The sequence below is a fragment of the Zalophus californianus genome, chromosome 16 (genome assembly GCF_009762305.2).
Source record: "Zalophus californianus isolate mZalCal1 chromosome 16, mZalCal1.pri.v2, whole genome shotgun sequence".
Taxonomy (NCBI): domain Eukaryota; kingdom Metazoa; phylum Chordata; class Mammalia; order Carnivora; family Otariidae; genus Zalophus; species Zalophus californianus.
The window spans coordinates 23995979-24017466 of record NC_045610.1 but is presented as its reverse complement, the minus strand read 5'-3'; the positions used below and the strand labels follow the sequence as shown (position 1 = coordinate 24017466).

Genomic DNA, 21488 nt, shown 5'->3' with positions numbered 1-21488 from the left:
TCACAAGGAATCCTTGCTTCCCTGCCCCCTCCACTTTACGCTCTCACAAGAGAGCAAACACGGTGACTTAATACCTAAACCAACGGTTCTTAAACTTTCTTAGGTCAGGACACTATTAGAAATCTGATAAAAGCTATGGACTCTTTCTTGACAAAAATTCACCCTCACACAAAATTCTGCTTGCATACAAGTTTAGGACGCCCACACCCTTGCCATGAATCAGGTTAAGATCCTTCTCTCTAGAAAGAAGACAAAGAATGGAAGTGATCCCTGGGGAAGGCTCATATAGCTGCTATCTCACCACCTCCAAAAGAAGGCCTTTCCCCAGACAGAGGGGTAGTACATTCTGCTTATCCAAATAAAAATTTTCTTCATTAGATCAAATTGTCAAATTCTCCTTTATTAAAAAAAGAAAGTGTTTGGGCGCCTGGGTGGCTCAGTTGGTTAAGCGACTGCCTTCGGCTCAGGTCATGATCCTGGAGTCCTGGGATCGAGTCCCACATCGGGCTCCCTGCTCAGCGGGGAGTCTGCTTCTCCCTCTGACCCTCTTCCCTCTCGTGCTCTCTATCTCTCATTCTCTCTCTCTCAAATAAATAAATAAAATCTTTAAAAAAAAAAAAGAAAGTGTTTAAAATGTTCTTGAACTATTAGAAACTCTTCAAAATATTTGCAGAAGGCCCCCAAACTATACCCTATATGCCTGAAAATGGGATAAAGCTAATTATAGCTAATGCACTTATTTAAGAGTCAGCCTGCATTTCACCCAGGGATATTTCTCTAAATAAAACAGAACAGATTTTACCAAACTTACATAAGATGTTTCCCTTGAACTCAAGTGACACTATTTTCCAAGTGATTCTAATAAAGAGACATCAATTAGTTTTCATAGCCACTGATAAAGTATCCAAGCTGGGGACACCTGAGTGGCTCAGTCGGTTAAGCATCTACCTTCAGCTGAGGTCATGATCCCAGGGTCCTGGGATTGAGTCCCGCATCAGGCTCCTTGCTCAGCGGGGAGCCTGTTTCTCCCTCTGCTTCTGCTTTCTCTCTCTGACAAATAAATCTTTAAAAAAAAGTATCCAAGCTGACACAACATGTCCTTGCCTTTTAAGTCATAGTAACTCCATCTAAATTTCTTCAAAAAGAATCACTGAATTTGCTTTTCATATTTGTCATTTTACTGATAAACTTTTAAATGGATTTTAGTATTAATTCAGTAACCATGAGACTTTTCTTAAACCACATTTTATTTTCCTGCAAGTTTTAAATTTTAAAGATTTTATCTATTTATTTATTTTTAGAGAGAGAGCATGCATGCCTGAGCTTACTGGTGTGTGAGCTGGGAGAGGGGCAGAGCGGGAGAGAGAGCCAGAGGGAAAGAATCTCAAAGGGACTCTGGGCTGAGCAGAGCCCGACTCAGGGCTCAATCTCGTGACCCCGAGATCATGACCTGAGTCAAAGCCAAGAGTTGGATGCCTAACCAACTGAACCACCCAGGTGCCCCATGTTTTAAATTTTAAAACAAAAAGCACTTGTGTCCCAAATGGTGAGATGGATGATGTATACTGAAGGATAAAAAAGATTTGGTCCCTGGCTAAGATGCTATAGATACCTAAAGAAACAATTATAGTAGTGTAATAATTGCTAGGTGTGGAAATACAAAAAAGAAAGATACTTTATCCAAACTTAGAGGTGGTAATGGTGAGGACAGGGATCAAGGAAGATTTCCCAGAGTGGGAAGACATTAACAATGAAGAACTGGGATATAAACAAGGACAGAGAGGAAGGAGCACTCCATGTAGAAGGAGCCACTTAATAAACATCCAGATTGTAGAATACAATGATTTATGAGAAATACCAGACCTGAATGGCTTCAAGAGTTTGAGGTAATTTCCTTCAACAGGCAGCTGGGGGCTTTTTGGTTGTTGTTTTTTAAAACAAGAGTATATTTCCTTGGAGTAAAGTAGTCTTTAGAAAGAAAATAACATTGTGTAACTGTCTCTTCTATTCTTCATTTCTCAGCCCATGGATATAGAATATTTTTCAAGGATGAAGCTGGTTGAAAGCTTCTGCATCTTTCAAGAAATCTTTAAAGAAGCCTTGCCAAACTTCTGGATAAAGATGGTAGGTTGAATACATACCCATTTTGTTCCTCCCTAAAATCCTACTAAAAAAACAAAAGTAAAGGGGCACCTGAGTGGCTCACTCAGTTAAGCATCTGCCTTCAGCTCAGGTCATGATCCCAGGGTCCTAGGATTGAGCCCCACGTTGTCCGTCCCCAACTTCCCTGCTCAGCGGGGAGTCTGCCTCTCCTCCCTTTGTCTCTCTTCCCTCTGGTATGCGCTCTCTTGCTCTCTTTTGTGTTCACTCTCCCTCTCTCTCTCAAGTAAATAAATAAAATCTTAAAAAAATAAAGGAATTTTTTTTTAAAGGTATAATTCACAAAAGACTTCCATCTCCTCCCCAACCCCAAAACCCCCCACCCTGCAAAAGAAAGTCAGGGGAGACAACAGCAAGATAATTTTCTTGGAAAGCAGATGGAAACATGATAAATGACTACACAAACCTGGGAAACTAAATCATAAGCCATCTGTGGTAAACTCATAATCAATACACTTTATATCAAAGAATCTTGAAAATGTTCAGAAAATGGAAGCGAATGATGGAGCTAAAATAGAGAGGATCTGGTTGAAATTTTGTTTCAGAGGCTTCAGATCCTTTGATTTCCTTCCCAACTAGTAAAGCCAGGTGCCCGCTGCTCTACCATACTGATAAAAGACTGAAGATTTATTCTCTAGAGAGGGTTGAACATGAGGTTTCTAGACTGGGGGATACTAGCAACAGTAAAGGGGAGAGCACCATGTTGAAAATGAAGAAATTAAGTAAGCATATTGAGTAAGAGCTCCTAGCCTTCTTTCCCCAATTTTCACCAACCAGGAGGGAAATTTAGACGATCCTTCTTTGCGGAATCTAACCAGACCAAGGGAAAAAAACCTCAAAAAGTAATGCTGGAGTTCACTAAGTAAGATGCCCCACCAGATCACCCTATAAGGAAGTTAATAGTCAACCAGCCTCATTCACATAATCTTGAATTAGCTTTTCAATCATCCTCTGTTAAAATTAAGCAATTAAAGATTCCTATATAGTCTGAGAAAAACCTCCAATATGAAAGAATCAAAAACAACTACGTATAGGAAAAAAATGCAACTAGAGATTATGTGGAAATAGAAAATGTTAAAAACGGGGGAGAGGGGAGTAGGTGACTTGATTTTATATGTAGAAATGTTTTTTACAGAAATAGAAAAGCTGTCCTAAAATTCATATGGAATCCCAGGAGACCCCCAAATAGCCAAAAAAATCTTGAAAAAGAACAAAACTAGAAGACTCATGCTTCCTGATTTTTAAAACTTACTACAGGGGCAACCTGGGTGGTTTAGTCAGTTAAGCGCCTGCCTTCAGCTCAGGTCATGATCTCAGGGTCCTGGGATCAAGCCCCATGGCAGGCTCCCTGGCCCCCTGCCTCTCTCTCCGCTGATGCTCTCTCAAATAAATAAATAAAATCTTTAAAAAAAACCAACAAAACTTACTACAGAGCTGCAGTATTTACATAAAGACAGATATATAGACCAGGGAAACAGGACAGAGAGGCCAAAAAGAATGAGATCTTGCCATCTGCAACAACAGCATAGACCTAGAGAATATAACACTAAGTAAAATTAGAGAAAGACAAGTACCAGATGATTCCACGCTTGTGGAATTTAAGAAACAAATTAATTTAAAAAGACAAATGGGGGCACCTGGATGGCTCAATCAGTTGAGCATCTGACTCTTGGTTTCAGCTTAGGTCATGATCTCATAGGTCCTGAGATCAAGCCCATAGGGCTCCAGGCTCAGCACAGAGTCCTCTTGAAGATTCTCTCCCTCTGCCCCTCCCCCCACTGGTGCTCTCTAACCCGAAAGCTCTCTTTTAAAAATAAATGAATCAATCCTTTTAAAAAAAAAGAGAGACAAAGGGCGCCTGGGTGGCTCAGTCGTTGGGCGTCTGCCTTCGGCTCCGGGCTCGGGTTGTGGTCGCAGGGTCCTGGGATCGGGCCCCGCATCAGGCTCCCTGCTCGGCGGGAAACCTGCTTCTCCCTCTCCCACTCCCCCTGCTTGTGTTCCCTCTCTCGCTGTGTCTCTCTCTGTCAAATAAATAAATAAAATCTTTAAAAAAAAGAGAGAGAGAGAGAGAGACAAATAATAAAACAGACTCTCAAATACAGACAAGAAGCTGGTGGGTTGTCAGAGGGGAGGTGGGTGGGGGGATGGGTGAAATAGGTGAAGGGGATTAAGAGTACACGTATCATGATGAGCCCTGAGTAATGTTTAGAATTGCTGAATTATATTATACACCTGAAACTAATATAACAGTGTATGTTAACTGTACTTCAATTAAAAAAAGAGAGAAAGCCCAGAAATAAACCCTCCCATACATGGTCAAATGATATTTGACAAGGGTGCTAAGACCATTTAATGAAGGGCAGCCTTTTCAACAAATGGTGCTGGGAAAACTGGATCTCCACATACAAATGAAATTGGACCTTTTCCTAACACCATATTAAAAAAATTAACTCAAAATGCATCAAGGTTTTAAATGTAAAACCTAAACCAATAAAACTTAGAAGAAACACAGGACAAAAGCTTCATAACACTGGATTTGGAAGAGATTTCTTGGATATGACACCAAGAGCTAGCTTAACAAAAGAAAAAATAGACAAACTGGACTTCTTGAAAATTAAAAAAATTGCACAGCAAAAAACATTATCAACAGAGTAAAAAGGCAAACCAAAAAATGGGAGAAAATATGTGCAAATCATGTACCTGATAAGAGATTAATAACCTGCATATATAAAGAACTCCTAAAACTCAAACCCAATTCAAAAATGGGCAGAGGACTTAAAATGAAATTTCTCCAAAAAAGATATATGAGTGGCCAATAAGCACATCAATATGCTCAACATCACTAATCATTAAGGAGACACAAATCAAAACTACAATAAGATACCAACTCATACCCATCAAGATGGCTACCATCAAAAAAACAGAAAAAAGTGGAGAAACTGGAACCCTTGGGCACCATGAGTAGGAATGTAAACTGGTACAGCCACTAAGGAAAACAGTCTGGTGGTTCCTCAAAAAATTAAAAATAGAATTACCATAAAATCCAGCAATTTCACTTTTGGATATATACCCCAAAAAACTGAATACAGGCTCTCAAACATATATTTGTACGTCCATGTTTATAGCAGTATTATGCACAATAGCTTAAACATGGAAAAAGCCAAGTGTGCACTAATGAATGAATAGATAAGCAAAATGTGATATACACATACAATGCAATGCTATTCAGCCTTAAAATGGAAGGAAATTCTGCAGTATGATACAATGTGGATGAACCTTGAGGATATTATGCTAAGTGAAGTAAGCCAGTCACAAAAAGACAAATGCTATATAATTCTACTTACATGAGGTACTTAGTCAAAATCATATAGACAGGAAGTAGAATGGTGGTTGGCAGGGGTTGGGGAAGCAGAGAATGGGGAACTATTATTTAATGGGTATAGAGGTTCAGTTTCACAAGATGAAAAGTTTTGGAGGGGCTCCTGGGTGGCTCAGGCATTAAGTGTCTGCCTTCAGCTCAGGCCATCATCCCAGGGTCCTGGGATCTAGCCCCGCATCAGGCTCCCTGCTCAGCGGGAAACCTTCTTCTCCCTCTCCCACTCCCCCTGCTTGTGTTCCCTCTCTCGCTGTGTCTCTCTCTGTCAAATAAATAAATAAATCTTAAAAAAAAAAGAAAAGAAAAAAGTTTTGGAGATGGGTGGTAGCAACGGATGCACAATGTTACAAATGTATTTAATACTGAACTGCACATCTTTAAATGGTTAAGATGGTAAATTTTATATGTATTTTACCACAACAAGAAAAACTGAAGAAAGAAACACCTCACAGGTTACATATTAATTACAAAGGGGAATAGGTACTTTTACAATGGAGAAATACAGTGATCACTCTAAGTGTTTAAATATCACCATTAGGACAAACTGACATGAGTTGCCTCCAGATGTGATGCAGTTAAAAAAAAAAGTCAAATGCTCATCTTCCATAGTAGGACATCAATAGGAAATGTCTAAAAATGAATAATCAAGAGGTAGCAAGACAATGTTATATACAGATGAAAGGGTATAGTAATAAATATACCAGCTAAAATAAATGAAAGTGTGAAGGGGGTGAGGGAATGCTGTTTGATTGTAGCAAACTTTGTAAAACGATACAACTTTTTAAACTATGTGCACGTATAACTTCGATGAAAATAAAAATGTAAAAAGTTCATCCTATAATGTTAAGCAAACAAAAGGTGAAGAATGGTGTATAAAGTGTGCACAATTTATATTTTAAAAATTGGCAGAGGGGGATAGATGAGCATGTTTGAACATGAACAAAATCTCTGATAATTACTAAGAAATTAACAACTTTAAATCAGTATGTCTGAGAATGATTGAGAAATTATAATAAGAAATTAAGGGGCGCCTTGGTGGCTCAGTTGGTTCAGCGTCTGCCTGCAGCTCAGATTATGATCCCAGGGTTCTGGGATAGAGCCCGGCATCGGACTCCCTGCTGGGGGCAGGGGGGAGCCTGCTACTCCCTCTCCTCCTCACCTGTGCTCTCTCGCTGTGTATCTCTCTCTCAAATAAATAAAATATTTTTTAAAAAATTAAAACATATTTAAAAAAAAAGAAATTAAGAACACTGCTTGTCTCCTGTGACGGGAACTGGGTGGCTGCAAGACAAGGTTGGGGGGGAAACTGCCTTTTTATATGTTTAAAATTTTGAACTATGTTGAATGTATTACTCATGTTAGCAACTGAGGCTTTTCAAATAAGTTTAATAAAAAACTTTACCAAATTCCATGCCACTCTGATACCTTATCTCATATCTGCCTGAACATTTAAGTAGACAACAGGTATGTCATTCCCTTGTTAGTGTTACTGTGTAACTATGAGTTACCTCCTCAATGAAGCTGGGAAAGTTATTATCTCTTCTGATTGTTTTGGATCCACCACCCCCATAGCACACAACGCTGTGTAAACACTAGGCCTTTGCAGGCTGAGTGTTCCCTAGGCATTCAAATGAACATTGGAGTTACAAAACTAGGAGACAGGAGCCACGTGCTTATTTCAAATATTATCCTCTAGAAACATTTGGAGGACTCCAGGTAAAAAGCCATTTTGTGAATTCAAAAAGCTCTGGGATTATGAGTCAATTCGTCCTCATAGTCTTTTTGTTTTTATTTATTGTTTTTTAAAGATTTTATTTATTTGACAGAGACAGCGAGAGAGCACAAGCAGGGGGAGCAGCAGGAGAGGGAGAAGCAGGCTTCCCGCCGAGCAGGGATCCCGACGCGGGACTCGATCCCAGGACTCTGGGATCATGACCTGAGCCGAAGGCAGACGCTCAACCATCTGAACCACCCAGGCGCCCCGTCTTTTTCTTTTTTTAAAGATTTTATTTAATTGACAGAGAGAAAGAGCACAAGCAGGGGGAGCAACAGGCAGAGAGCTAGGGAGAAGCAGGCTCCCCGCCGAGTAGGGAGCCCAATGAGGAGCTTGATCCCAGGACCTTGGGATCATGACCTCAGCCGAAGGCAGGCACTTACTTAAGCCAGTGAGCCACTCAGGTGCCCCCCGTCTTCATAATCTTATTTCATAGAACAGCATTCAGAAAAAGAGGGAGCCAGGATTGAGGTATGTCAGCAGCCTTCCAGAGTCTCAAAGATAAGAACAATATCTTCCTTGAAGAAATATTGCTTGATTTTTTTTTTTTTGGCCCCCCAAGTCCCCTGGATGTATTAAGGCACTGTAGATTACATTACCTGGCAGAGACGGAGAAATTTACAGGTTAAAACAGACATTTCTAATCCTCTTGGAATTACAGCATCTTTTTTTTTTTTTAAAGATTTAATTTATTTGAGAGAGAGAGCGTGCCTAAACAGAGGGGGAAGCAGCAGAGGGAGAGGCAGAAGCAGGCTCCCTGCTAAACAGGGAGGCTGACACAGGGCTTGATCCCAGAACCCTGAGATCATGACCGAAGCCAAGCCAAGGCAGATACTTAACCGACTGAGCCACCCAGGCACCTCAGAATTACAGCATCTTACGTGGTTTTAGGGAGATAGTTTTAAGTTGAAAATAATGAAGAACTCTGAAAAATTAATTGCCCTGTGATGCATTAGGTCAGATGATGAACTGCCTATAGTTGGAAGTATTCAACAGGAGTATCAGATAAAATATTCTCATAATGAGTAGAAAACTGGACTAGAAAATTCCTAAGGTAGGGGTGCCTGGGTGGCTCAGTTGATTAAGCATCCAACTCGATCTCAGCTCAGGTCTTGATCTCAGAGTCGTGAGTTCAAGCCCCGTGCTGGGCTCCGTGTTCAGTGGGGCGTCTGCTTGGGATTCTCTCTCTCCCTTTGGCCCTCCCTCCCAGGTGGGTGTACTTTTTCTCTAAAATAAATAAATAAAATTAAAAAAAAGAAATTCCAATGTCTAATTCCAACAATTTTTATTTTACTTCTTTCTTCGACCAAGACTATTAGGATATTAGCTATCAAAAAAATGTTTTTAAAGGAAGAAAAACACTAGCCCCAGACCTGTTAAGCCAGTCAGTGTGACGGGTAAAAAAAATTTTCCTAGTCATTGACTGAAAAGGAAATAGAATGTTACATAGTGATCTACACCTGAACCAGTTCACAGCATTTAAGCGAGGTCGGTATCAGATGAGAGACTTCTGAGGCTGGCTTTCACAATGACATATTCTTTGACATAACCTAGTCATTATCTCAACTGTAAATTCATTAAACCAAATGCCACCTTTCCCCTATCTTTCCTTCCATTTTAAAACAATTAAATCTTATGCTTGATATATTTCTATTCTGCACTGGTGATTCAAAACAAAACTTGTGGGGCGCCTGGCTGGCTCAGTCGGTGAAACATGGGACTCTTGGTCTCTGGATTGTGGGTTCAAACCCCACATTGGGTGTAGAGATTACTTAAAAAAAAAATCTTTGAAACCAAAACAAAACTTCTGCAACGCAAATAAACACAGGCAGATTTGTAAATTAATACTATGCCTTTGACAACTTTCATTTGACCACTTTACAATATTTAATTATTCTTGGATTTACAACAGTCGTGTATAATTAGAAAAAAGGAAACTGAGGCAAGAGAAGTGGGAAGAGACTTGCTACTTTGTAGCAAGTAGGCACCCACCTGGACACTGCAGCTGCTGTCCTACTGTATAGGACCACAATACTTCCCTTAAAAGTGCCTGTCAAGAGGCGGTGGCTCAGTTGGTTAAGCATCTGCCTTGGGCTCACGTCATGATCCCAGGGTCCTGGGATCCAGCCCCATATTGCCTCCCTGCTCAGCAGGAAGCCTGCTTCTCTGTCTCCCACTCCCCCTGTTTGGCTCTCTTTCTCTGTCAAATAAATAAATAAAATCTTTTTTTTAAAGATTTTATTTATTTATTCATGAGAGACAGAGAGAGAGAGATTGGCAGAAGGAGAAGCAGGCTCTCAAAGAGCAGGAGCCCAACGCGGGACTCGATCCCAGGACCCCGGGGTCATGACCTGAGCCCAAGGCAGACGCCCAACCATCTGAGCCATCCAGGCGCCCTAAATAAATAAAATCTTAAAAAAAAAAGTGCCTGTCAAATAGCACGGAACTTCTCATCACAGGCATCCAAGGCATCCCCAACAAGAAGCAAATCAGAGAATTCCTATTCCCTGAGGAAAAAGAAACCAGGTAACCCAAGCATGCTTCTCAATCTGCACTTTGGGTTGGGGGAAAAAAATGAATGAAAAGAGATTCAAGGGGACCAACTTCTGAGAATGAAGACCAAAGGGTGCCTGGATGGCTCAGTTGGTTAAGCCACTGCCTTCGGCTCAGGTCATGGTCCTGGAGTCCCAGGATCCCTGTTCAGCGGGAGTCTGCTTCTCCCTCTGACCCTCTACCCTCTCGTGCTCTCTGTCTCTCATTCTCTCTCACTCAAATAAATAATCTTTAAAAAAAAAAAAAAAGAATGAAGACCAAATTATTAGGTTTATTCCATCACACATTAGGAAATTACAAACACTGCTTAAATAGAGATAAAATTAGGAAGTCCTCGGGTCTTTTGATTTCCATCCTAAACTTAGACCCCCAAACAAAAAATATCTGAAATTAGAGTATTTCTCCTACCTGAGTAGTTACATTCTTATGCTTCTATAAAACCCACAAGGCCTACAGAAGTCCCTGATATTTACGGCTGATTCCAAAGGTCCACTAGCGTTTACTTTCCCGTCTTCGAATCCAAAATAATGTTGGTACTGACCGAAGCAGGACCTTCACGCACATCCCTCTGAAATCATTAGCTTCACATACACTTTCCTGCGTTCTATCTCCAATACCTTCCCTTGATCAGTATAGCAAACGGGAAGGAGAGTAATAGGCATGTACATTGACTATGTCCCTCACAGAAAACATAATAAAATCCCAGGAGCAAGAACTGGCAAGGGACAACTCGCCTGGCCCTGGCTCCCACCACGATACAAAGACAGAGAAGCCAGGGGCTCTGCACCCCACGCTTCACTCTGCGAGAGTAAGAGGACTTTCAATGCAACTGGACCTCCACATCCCTCTCCCACGTGGGTCTTCTCCCTCTGCCGAGCGAGGGGCTGGACTGGAGAGAGGTCTGGAAGGAATCAGCCCACACCAAGGTTGGGGAGGGGGATGGTGGCCAGCTCCCGGCAGACACCCCAGTCCCTCCTTAGAGGCCCTGGGCTGTACGACTCCCAGTTCCGGGGTCTGAACTCCCACCCCCTACTCCGAGACCCCAGTCCTCTCCGCGTCTCCGCAGAGGGGGAACTCAAGGGCCCAGGGCTGCGGCGAGGGCTGGGCTGCCCGGCACAGGTTGGGACGGGATGGAGCCCGGGCCGCGTGCGGGCGGAAGATGGGAGGCGGCACCCCCCCCACCCCCAGCTGCCAAGGCCCCTCCCCGGGCCCCGGCCTCGCCAGGTCCTGGATCACAGGCCCTAAGGCGGCCCTCACCTCACCTCACGGCGGAGGCGTCGGGGGCCGGCGGTGCCGGGGGGCCCCTGCGTAGAGACGGTGCCGGGCGGGAGGAGACGCCGGCAGCTCCGGCGATGGCTGACAGGCGCGCAGCACCAGGCCGGCCCGGCACACGGGGAGGGGGGCGGGGCCTCACTGGAGGCGGCCCCGCCCCCGCCCGCCCCGCCCCCTACCTCAGCGTGCGAGCACCATGAGGTGACTACGTCCGGGGTTACTCCGGGCCGTTCACCTCCGACCCCGCTCCCCGCTGCGGCGCTGTCTGGCCGGCCTCGAGGAGAGGCGCGGGCCCCGAGGGCCGGGCGACAGCCAATGAGAGGGCGGCGTGGGGCGGAGCGACGTGAGGCGATGCCGATGGTCCGAGCGCCGCTCTGCCATTCGGGGCCCAGCGGAGAGAGGGCGGGCGGGTCCCGGGCAGTCGTGGCGCCCCCCGCTCGGCCTTGCCCTCACCGCCCCGTCTGCCGGAGGTGGGGGCGGGGCCAGCCTGCCTTCTCCTCCTCCCGGCGGAGGCGGGGGGGTGAGGGAAATGGCCCCACGTGCACCTCCCAGGAGGGAGAGAGGCGCCCGGGCCGCAGAAAGTGAGGGGCCGGCAGGCTTGCAGCACCGGAAGGGAGTCCAGAACCAAAGAGGGCTGAGCGGGATAGGCAGTGTTCTGGCCTGGAAGGACCTTATGGTTTTCAACACTAACCCCCTGAAGAGATGGACATTGCATCCAAGAATTACCCAGGATCACACAGGCTGGTTTCCAAGTTGGCACAGGCTAACTAACCCCTATTCTGGAACAACACAACCAGTCCCTCGGCTTGCTCAGCAGCCCCAAAGCAGCCCACCCCAAAGGGTTCTGAGGTGCAAGATCCTGGAGCATTGAGGGAAAGCCTCACTAAAGGAAGCTCAGTAAGAAGGGCAGAATGCCAATGGACAACAGTCCTTTCTGCCTGCCTTGAGCAGAGAAAATAGAGGGCAGTAAATTCCCGATTTCTCGGATTGGAACTTGCCTCCCAAACTCCATTGTGGTTACACCAAGTCATTGAACAGGAGCCAACCAATTCTCTAGCTTTGCCAGTTACTTCATAGTAAGACATGGTGGCTGCTGAAAAGTAATAGTAACAGGAAAGAGTCCGAGTATATAATACAATTGTTGAGTGGAAAAGAAAGAAAATTGGAGAAAATTGCACTTCAGAACAATGGGGTGAGTTTAACCCCTTACAAGAATTTAATGAAGCACCCAGAGTACTTTCCTGATCATTACACAGGCTTGTGCTAAAGGTCTGGAGAGGTATGGTGAATGATGATTTGGTGGGAAGAAGTTCTATGCCAGAGGGCAAAAAGTGACTAGGGTAGAAATACACACTGAGGTCAGAAGTTCTTGGGCAGAAGCAGAGGCAGAAAGATGGGAAGATTGGTCAACAAGAGTAATATTCACCTAGGACTCCTTATAATACCTAGGTGGTGGCTTCTCCAAGAGTTTACCAACCTACTTTAAAAGGGACTGGAAACAAAAATTTGGAAAGATTTGGACTTTACAGAGCAGTGAACCGTATTTCACAATAACTGTGTCTGTCATTGGATGCATCTGTCAATGAACAGAGGAAAGTTAGAACTTAAAGATAATTGGGCATATTGCTGGAGGGGAGGTGGGCAGGGGATGGGCTAAATGGGTGATGGGTATTAAGGAGGGCAACTGTGATGAGCACTGGGTGCTATATGTAAGTGATGAATCACTAAATTCTACTGAAACCAATATTACACTATATGTTAACTAACTAGAATTTAAATAAAAAGTTGATACAAAAAAATTTTTTTTATTTTTTGGGGGTGTCTGGGTGGCTCAGTCGGTTAAGCATCTGCCTTCGGCTCAGGTCATGACCCCAGGGTGCTGGGATCAAGCCCCGTGTAGGGCTCCCTGCTCAGCGGGGAGTCTGCTTCTCCCTCTCCCTCTGCTGCGTGTGTGCTCTCTCTCTCTGTCAAATAAATAAAATCCTTAAAAAATAATTTTTCAAATAAAACAAAAAAATTTTAAAGATAATTGAGCAAAACTTCTTGGTTTAACAAGATGTTTGGCTTGACTGACTAGGGGAAACAAGGCCTCAGGAAGAGGGAAGCTTTGCCTCTCCCTAATAGTGCCCTCTCAAGTTGGCATGAAGGAAAAGACTTTGGGGGCACCTGGGTGGCTCAGTTGTTTAGGCGACTGCCTTCGGCTCAGGTCATGATCCTGGAGTCCCGGGATCGAGTCCCACATCGGGCTCCCTGCTTGGCAGGGAGTCTGCTTCTCCCTCTGACCCTCCCCCCTCTCATACTCTACCTCATTCGCTCTCTCAAATAAATAAATAAAATCTTTATTTTTTATTTTAAAGATTTTTATTTATTTATTGAGAGAGATAGTGACAGACAGAGAGCATGAGAGGGGGAGAGTCAGAGGGAGAAGCAGACTCCCTGCCGAGCAGGGAGCCCGATGTGGGACTCGATCCCGGGACTCCAGGATCATGACCTGAGCCGAAGGCAGTCGCCTAAATAAAATCTTTAAAAAAAGACTTTGGAAAGAACTAAAAATCTTGAGGCTGCCTCTTTTCATAGACCTTTCTTACTTCTTATTAAATAATAGGAACTTTGCGCCAAGAGTGTTTCTTAGTGGTGTTGCTGTTTATCAGCCTTAGGAGCACTGCAAAACCAGGGGGTTTCTCTCAGAAACTGTCCTTATGTGAAACTTCAGCAAGCCCTTACTCTGCTTTTGTCCTCACTGAATATTTGAAGTAATTGAGCCCCAAAAAGAACCAGACAAGGCAAGGCCTGATGAAAGAACTACAGTGGAAGAAAACAAAGGATGAGTTAGAACATCCCAAAACCACTTATATAAGGTCTAGTGATTATCCAATGTTAAGATGAAGGGGCAGAGAACTATGTCTTTAAAACAATACGTCTACAATTTCAACAGCTCCTCAGTGCTATGTCGTTTGGTGCGTGCCACAACCTGCCCGTCTCTAGTACAGGCTCTTCAGAGATGTTCCCTGAGTTCTTGCCACACAACCCAATACATCTGTAAGAAGTGGAGGAGGAGAGCCAAAGGGTGGAGAGAACTTACTGTACAAGACTAACAGGTGGAAGGGAAGAGAGTGAATGGAGTGGCACACTTCTAGAAGCTGAAACTAGATGACTATAATGGGCTGAATTGTATTCAAAAATTCATATGTTAAAGTCCTAACCCCCATTACCTCAAAATGTGAGTGTATTGGGGGATAGGATCTTTAAGGAGGAAATTAAAATGTAAAATGGGGTCATTAAGGTGGGCCCTCATTCCAAATGACTTGTGTCCTTATAAGAAGAGGAGATCGGGACATAAGGACAGAGGGAAGACCATCTGTGAATCACAACTGATGAAGCACTTACCAGGACTGTGGCTCTTACGCTGGAGATGGGCATCTACAAGCCAAAGAGAGAAGCCTCAGAAGAGACCAACCCTGCAGACACCTTGATCTCGGACTTACAGCCTCCAGAACTGTGAAGAAATAAATTTCTGTTGTTTAAGCCACCCAGCTTGTGGTACTTTATTATGGCAGCCCTAGAAAACGAATACAAGTTCCCAAATACCAAATGGCTTCCAGGTCTTTCAGGAAGGTTATATGAAGGTATCAGGGATTTATCCTGAGCCTTCCAGCTACTTTCCAACCTTAAAGATGGTTTCTCACCCTACCGTGGGTAAAGTAAGAAGACTCCCGAGCAGTCTCTGTCTTTAAGGTGATTACAATCTAGTTAGGAAGACAAACCTAAACACCCAAACAGCGTCTATGTCTTGCTCCTTAGCCATGTGGATTCTATAAAAGCCACAGATGGGAGAGGATAAATTCTCAAATATGAGTTAAGCCTTGAAACACATAAACAGTATGTGTGTCAACGTCCAAGCCATTTTGGCACTTTATTGTCCGTTCTATTCTAGCGTAGGGCAGTGTTTCTTAATGTTCCACTGACCACCTGAAATAGAATCACTAGGTGCTTGTTAAAAACTCAGATTCCCAGCCCCACCGCAGACTTTTTAAAGGAGGAGTTACTCACCCTGAAGTTTGAGAACAATAGTTTAGGTCTTATCATTATTGTTCCCTCTTTGGTCCAGTGTCTCTGTTAAACAGCAATGCCTCCTACACTTGCACTTCTAAGACACGAGTCTCAGGTCAGGCCAGAGTTAAACCAAGGGAGGAAAGAAACGTGCCTTAATAGGAAACGCAACAGTGAAGAGCCCCCTGTCCCCGTGGTTGGCCATGGTTCCAAATTCCTTAGGTAGCAAGGTCAGTGATCAACCTTTACAATAGAGGCTAGAGGAAACACTGGGATGTTATTTCCCACTGGCCTCCGGGATATAACATAGACTCTAATCTGGCTTCTAGTTCTTGCCATGCCTATTCTTACCTTGGTGATGCTAACAAACTCGTTCTTCCTCCCTCCTATTTTTCCAGTCCTTGGAAGCCCCATTTTCTCTAAGAAGATCTCTTTTACTTCTCCAGCTTCCACTGATCTATCTCTCCTCTGAATTCTTGTACCAATCTGGTCACCACCACACGGTTCAGCATTTATTAGGCTATCGTTTTGTGTGTGTGTGTGTGTGTGTTGGTTTTAGCTCACCAACTGAATTTTAATAATCTTAAAAGGAGAGAGCTTTTCTTAGAGATTGGTACTCCCCTCTGTAGCTCTTAGAGTACAGATATTAGTAAGTGCTTCACTGACTGAAATAAAGATTAGCTCTGTACCTTAGAGGCCACTCTGCTCCTGATGTCTGCTTATCCATCTTCATGTCACCTCTGGGAGGCAAAGACGCCAGTAGGATATTTGGCTGCTTTATAGATGGACAGACTTCATCAAGTAAGTCAGTGCCTTGACCAGAATTGTGGCTCCAGTTGTGAGATAAGGGGAAGACATAAAGGCCTTATCTGAACACTATGCTTCTTTGCTCTAGTCAGCCATTCAGGTCTCTCCAGAGTTAAGTGCCTGAGGGAACTTCACACCGTAGAGTCCGAAAGTGTCCTGAAGGAAGCCACTTTATTAAGTCTGGTCCTGATGATGAAAGGTAGGATTACAAAATGAAGCACAGTTCATTGTGCAGACTCACCACGATGTTTTCACATGGACACTTGGGTTTTCACATGGGTACTTGGGTTTTCACAAGGCATTTCAGTTCTCTCTCCCTCGTTGTTACTTAATCCCGAATCCCTAGTGCATATCCATATTTGGTGGTTACCTAATCTTAGCTGCTTCTTCCACAACACCTCCAAGATCTTTTTTTTTTTAATCTTTCTAAATTCTACATACATCACAACTAAACAGCTAAAGAACGTTTAAAGGGCCGTTTTATCTAAGGGGAGGAAAATGGACAAGATAACTCATTGAGGTCTTGCCCAACGCTGGGATTTTGACATTTTATATTGATCAGCTTTACTTTTCTCATCTCTGACCTCACTGTCCTGCAAACCAATGAAAATGTTCCTGATGAGTTTACTTTCTACTCCTGTCCTCACCTTCTCTTCAGACTTCTCCAGTGTCTCCATTACTCTTTACATATCAGACTCAGCTTTTTCCTGCTACATGTTTAGGTCCCCACCTATCTACCCCAAATACCCTCACTCTCCATTGTATTATTCTGTATGCAACACAATAAATAATAAAATACAACATTAGTAACTTTTATCAAGGCTCTCCTTTCAAGGAAAAGTAAGCCATCACTCAACTTCCTTTCATCCTTTTCTTCAGTCTTAAAGTTTTCCTATATCATAACTTGGATCAGAAGATTTCACAATCTTGCTGTCCTTTCTTACTCTCAGCTCTAGTCAACACATCAGACCAGCAGGTAGAAAGCCAAGTCCCCAACACAAGCCTTGCTCATCAGTGGACCTGCTGTCTTGGCGATGGGCTGAATTTTCTTAATGAAAATGAAGAGGAAGAAAGAAGGATAAGGGAAACCAAAAATGAATGAAAATAAAATGTAGTTTAAATCAATGAATGGGGGGTACCTGGGGAGCTCAGTCGGTTGAGTGGCTGACTCTTGATTTCTGGTCAGGTCATAATCTCAGGGTCCTGGGATCGAGCCCTGCATCAGGCTCTACACTCAGTGGGGAGTCAGCATAGGATTCTCTCTCCCTCTCCCTCTGCCCCTCCCCGCTTTCTAAAATAAATAAATAAATAAATTTTAAAATCTTTTTAAAAAAATAAATCAATCAGTGAATGAGATGGCCATAATAAATTGAACAGCATAGTTTTAGAGGTCAATATAGGCAAGCAGAAATGAGAAGAGCTGATTCTGAGAACTGACAATCTAAGTCAAAACACCTCAAGAGCAGCAGGGACTTGTTCTTTTTTTTTTTTTTTTTTTAAAGATTTTATTTATTTGACAGAGCGAGCACAAGCAGAGGGAGAGAGAGGGAGAAGCAGGCTCCCTGCTGAGCAAGGAGCCCAATGTGGGACTCGATCCCAGGACCCTGGGATCATGACCCGGGCTGAAGGCAGCCGCTTAACCGACTGAGCCACCCAGGTGTCCCAGCAGGGACTTGTTCTATATTGTACAGTGCTTGAGCTCTTTAATCAGATAGACCAGGCTTTAAATCTTGACTCTGTCGATAATTAGCTCTGTGACCTTGAGCAAATGACCCCTTTTCTGAGCCTCAGTTTCCTTGTCTATAAAACTGAGGTATAATAGCTACCTTGGAAGGTTGTGTTTTGCATGAAATGTTATAACCAAAACGTAAAGTCTCTAACACAGAGCTTGGAACATAACAAGCACACTGAAAATATCACTTCCTCTTTCCCTTCTGTGCCCCCTTCCATCTCCTACAAGTGCTCAGTACAAGAACAAAATATCCTATGGATGCTCACTTCATTCAGGAATGATTATGTTATTAAATTCACCACTCCACTCACCCAAGGCCAATATTCCCAGTGTAACAGAGCATGTGATCAGAGACCTAGAGATCATTTGAATCCTTTACCCTCACTTGGATGGAGCAAGTAAACAGGAGAAGTGACTGTGGCCTGGGCTTCTGAAAACCAACCAATATTTCAGGGTTGGCACTCTGAGCCCTGTTCAGTCCCATGGTTGTACCACACTGAAAAGACTCTTTGGCCTCTTTTGAAAGGACATGGGACAACAGGAACTTTCATATATTGCAGATAGAAGTGTAAATGGGGACAACCTCTTAGAAAAGAGTTTGGGGGCGCCTGGGTGGCTCAGTCGTTAAGCATCTGCCTTCGGCTCAGGTCATGATCCCAGGGTCCTGGGATCGAGCCCCGTATCGTGCTCCCTGCTCGGCAGGAAGCCTGCTTCTCCCTCTCCCACTCCGCCTGCTTGTGTTCCCTCTCTTGCTATGTCTCTGTCTGTCAAATAAATAAATAAAAAATCTTTAAAGAAAAGAGTTTGGCATTAATTAGTAAAGCTGAACATCCCCTGTCTACCCTATAACCCAGCTTTCATTGCTGAATTTATACTCTGGAGAAACTTTCATATATGCCCAGGAACACTGTTCATTATGGCCCCAATCTGGAAAAAACCCCATGTGTCTCAGCAGTAGAATGGGTACATAGATTGTGAGGCATTCATACAATGGAGTATTGCAAAACAATGAGAATGAACAAACTGCTGCTACATGAAATACGGATTAATTTTACAAATATAATGTAGAGCAAAAATTCCAGACAAAAAGTATGTTTCCTGTTATATAAAGTTCAAAAATAGGCAAAACTCATCTGTGGCAGAAGTCTGCATAACAATTACTCCTGATGGTAGGTAGTAATTGGGAGAAGTCACAAAGGGAGGTATATCCATTTTGTGTTGTACATAATAAAAGAATGATTCCGTTTACTTAAGTTCAAAAGCAGGCAAAAATAAAAAGCCTATTTTTAGTGATATATATATATATACCAGAGAGTACATTATTTTTAAAAAGCAGGGGTAAACAATGGGAAAGAAGTGTGATCAGAAGATAAACAGCTTCTATGACACTGGCAATGTTCAATTTCATCATTAGGGTGATGGCTACGTAGTGTTCCCATTATTATTACTGTTATTATTATTCAAACTATACTTATGTTGTATATACTCTTCTATATGTATGATACATTCCATAATAAAAGAATTCAAAATAAACCAAACCAACCAACCCAAAATGCACCTTTATAAGAAAGAAGAGCAGAGCATGGCATTAAGATAATAATTTTAGAGCTGTAAGAGGCCTTCACAATCATCTTGTCTAACCATCTCAAGAAACTGAAATAGAGGCCAGAGAAGTTAAATGACTTACTCAAAGGGATTCAGTCAATTACAGAGCCTAATCTAGAACCTAGGTAAACCTCCTGACTTCTTGTCAAGTGCTCCTCCCACAGACCCACCCTGATTGATCCATCCAGTCCTAGCTTCCAGTTATCTTCCAGAGTCACATCTCTCATCTACACACATCAGAAAACTCACCTATGTTATAGCACTTTTTTTTTTCCCTCCTAAATTAGAAATCTTTGCTGTGAGGAAAGGAGATCAGGAGTGATAATCCTCTCCTCTACAAATACTCTAAACGTTTTGAAAACCCGTCAAAATATCCAGTAGTACAGAAAGAGACCCAGACAAAGCTTTCTTGCTTCTCTGTATCCCACAGTATAGCTACTCCCCATGCAGGCTGACTTTTAGGGCTTTGAGACACAAAGGAAAAGGGAAGGGTCTGGAAATTGAGAAAAGAAAACTCTTCCGCAAGGGGCGCCTGGGTGGCTCAGTCGTTAAGCGTCTGCCTTCGGCTCAGGTCATGACCCCGGGGTCCTGGGATGGAGCCCCACATCGGGCTCTCTGCTCCGCGGGAAGCCTGCGTCTCCCTGTCCCACTCCCCCTGCTTGCGTTCTCTCTTTCGCTGTCAAAAAATAAATAAAATCTTAAAAAAAGAAAAGAAAAGAAAACTTCCGCTTTGTCCAAGCACAAGGTTTCCTTTGGGAAGAGTGAGCTCTTCTGCCACCTTGTGACACAGAGTGACAATAGCAAGCCCTAGATTCTTTCCTACCCCGGCTCCAAGGGGGCAGCACTGTTAAGTGGCATCTAGGAAGGAAATCATCTACAGAATATTTCAAACAGACAGACGGGGTGGGGGTGGGGGGGAGTGTCTGATATCATAAGGGAGCAGAGAATCATGTAATCATGTGAAGGAAATAGTAAGCAAAAATCATGAAAGGAAAGGCAATGCAGCCCTTTATTCTGCCCTAACCACCTGCCCTGCTAAGAGAATCAGCCAATTGCCCCAGGGAAAAAGGAAATACAGTGTTGCTCTGGGCCAATAAAGATCTGAGGTACTTATGTTCCTTCCACTCAGTGGCCTTGCTTCTCTGTTCCTTTCCACAGCAAAACACCTTGAAAAAGTGACGTACACTTTTTCACCTCCAATTTCGTCTCAGCCCTGTCCTGCTTCCGCCACTCTGCTGGAACTGCAGTCACAAAATTGTCAAACCCACCGGTATTGTCTTCATTCTACACAACCTCTCTGCACTTGACCACCTGATTCCTTCCTTGCAAGACTCTTCTTTATTGGCTTCTCTGCCATCCACTCTCCTGGTTTTCTTAGCTCAGCTGTCACCTCCTCGGAGAAGTCTGTCCTGACCACTGTAAATGTAACCTCTGCTGATAGTCCTTCACCTCATCCCGTTTGCTGCTTCACAACTATCACAACCTATAATTATCATGTATTTGCATTAGTGTATTATCACCAGCCCTCTGCACCATTGTCTCTCCAACTGCATTTATTGTCTGCTTCCCATCATTTCGTGTGAACACAGACTTAGTCTGGCTCACTGCTAGAACAGTGGCCAGCACACAGTAGGCCCACCATACTTGTTGAACGAAAGGGTGAAAGGCACTGTGGCTGAATGCTCAGCCCTTCTTCCACATTTCAGGCAGCATGTTGTCCTCTGGTGACATCTCTTTCCATTCTGTTTCCCCATCAAGATTTCCCCTGAATTCAATTTAGCCAGATTTCAACCTGAATTAAAAATGCCAGGAAAGAGGGTAATATTTAAATTATGATCTGACTCAGATCTCATGAACTCCCTCAGGGAAAATCCCTTGCCTCTAGCTCCCTTCACATCATTATCAGAGTGTCAGGCTCCAAGATCTTCTTTTTTTTTTTTTTTAAGATTTTATTTATTTATTTATTTGAGAGAGAGAGGGCACATGAGACGGGGGAGGGTCAGAGGGAGAAGCAGACTCCCTGCTGAGCAGGGAGCCCGATGTAGGACTCGATCCCGGGACTCTAGGATCATGACCTGAGCCGAAGGCAGTTGCTTAACCAAGCTGAGCCACCTAGGCGCCCAGGCTCCAAGACCTTCTTATGCATAGCCAGACCTATG

General features: G+C 43.5%; 1 protein-coding gene across 10 annotated transcripts in view; it reads right to left on the bottom strand.

Annotated features, from left to right (window-relative positions):
* ACACA (acetyl-CoA carboxylase alpha) overlaps nucleotides 1-21488 on the bottom strand; it is a 280816-nt gene that overhangs the window by 231194 nt on the left and 28134 nt on the right. Inside the window, exon 1 of one of the 10 annotated variants that reach the window (XM_027626357.2) lies at nucleotides 14523-14611. The exons of 6 other annotated variants lie outside the window; for them this stretch is intronic. The gene's annotated coding sequence lies outside the window, so the exon portion shown is untranslated. Of the gene's footprint in view, nucleotides 1-7693; nucleotides 7770-11125; nucleotides 11431-14522; nucleotides 14612-21488 lie in introns of those variants that run through there. 3 more of the 10 variants (XM_027626360.2, XM_027626355.2, XM_027626356.2) reach the window with 3 other exon arrangements.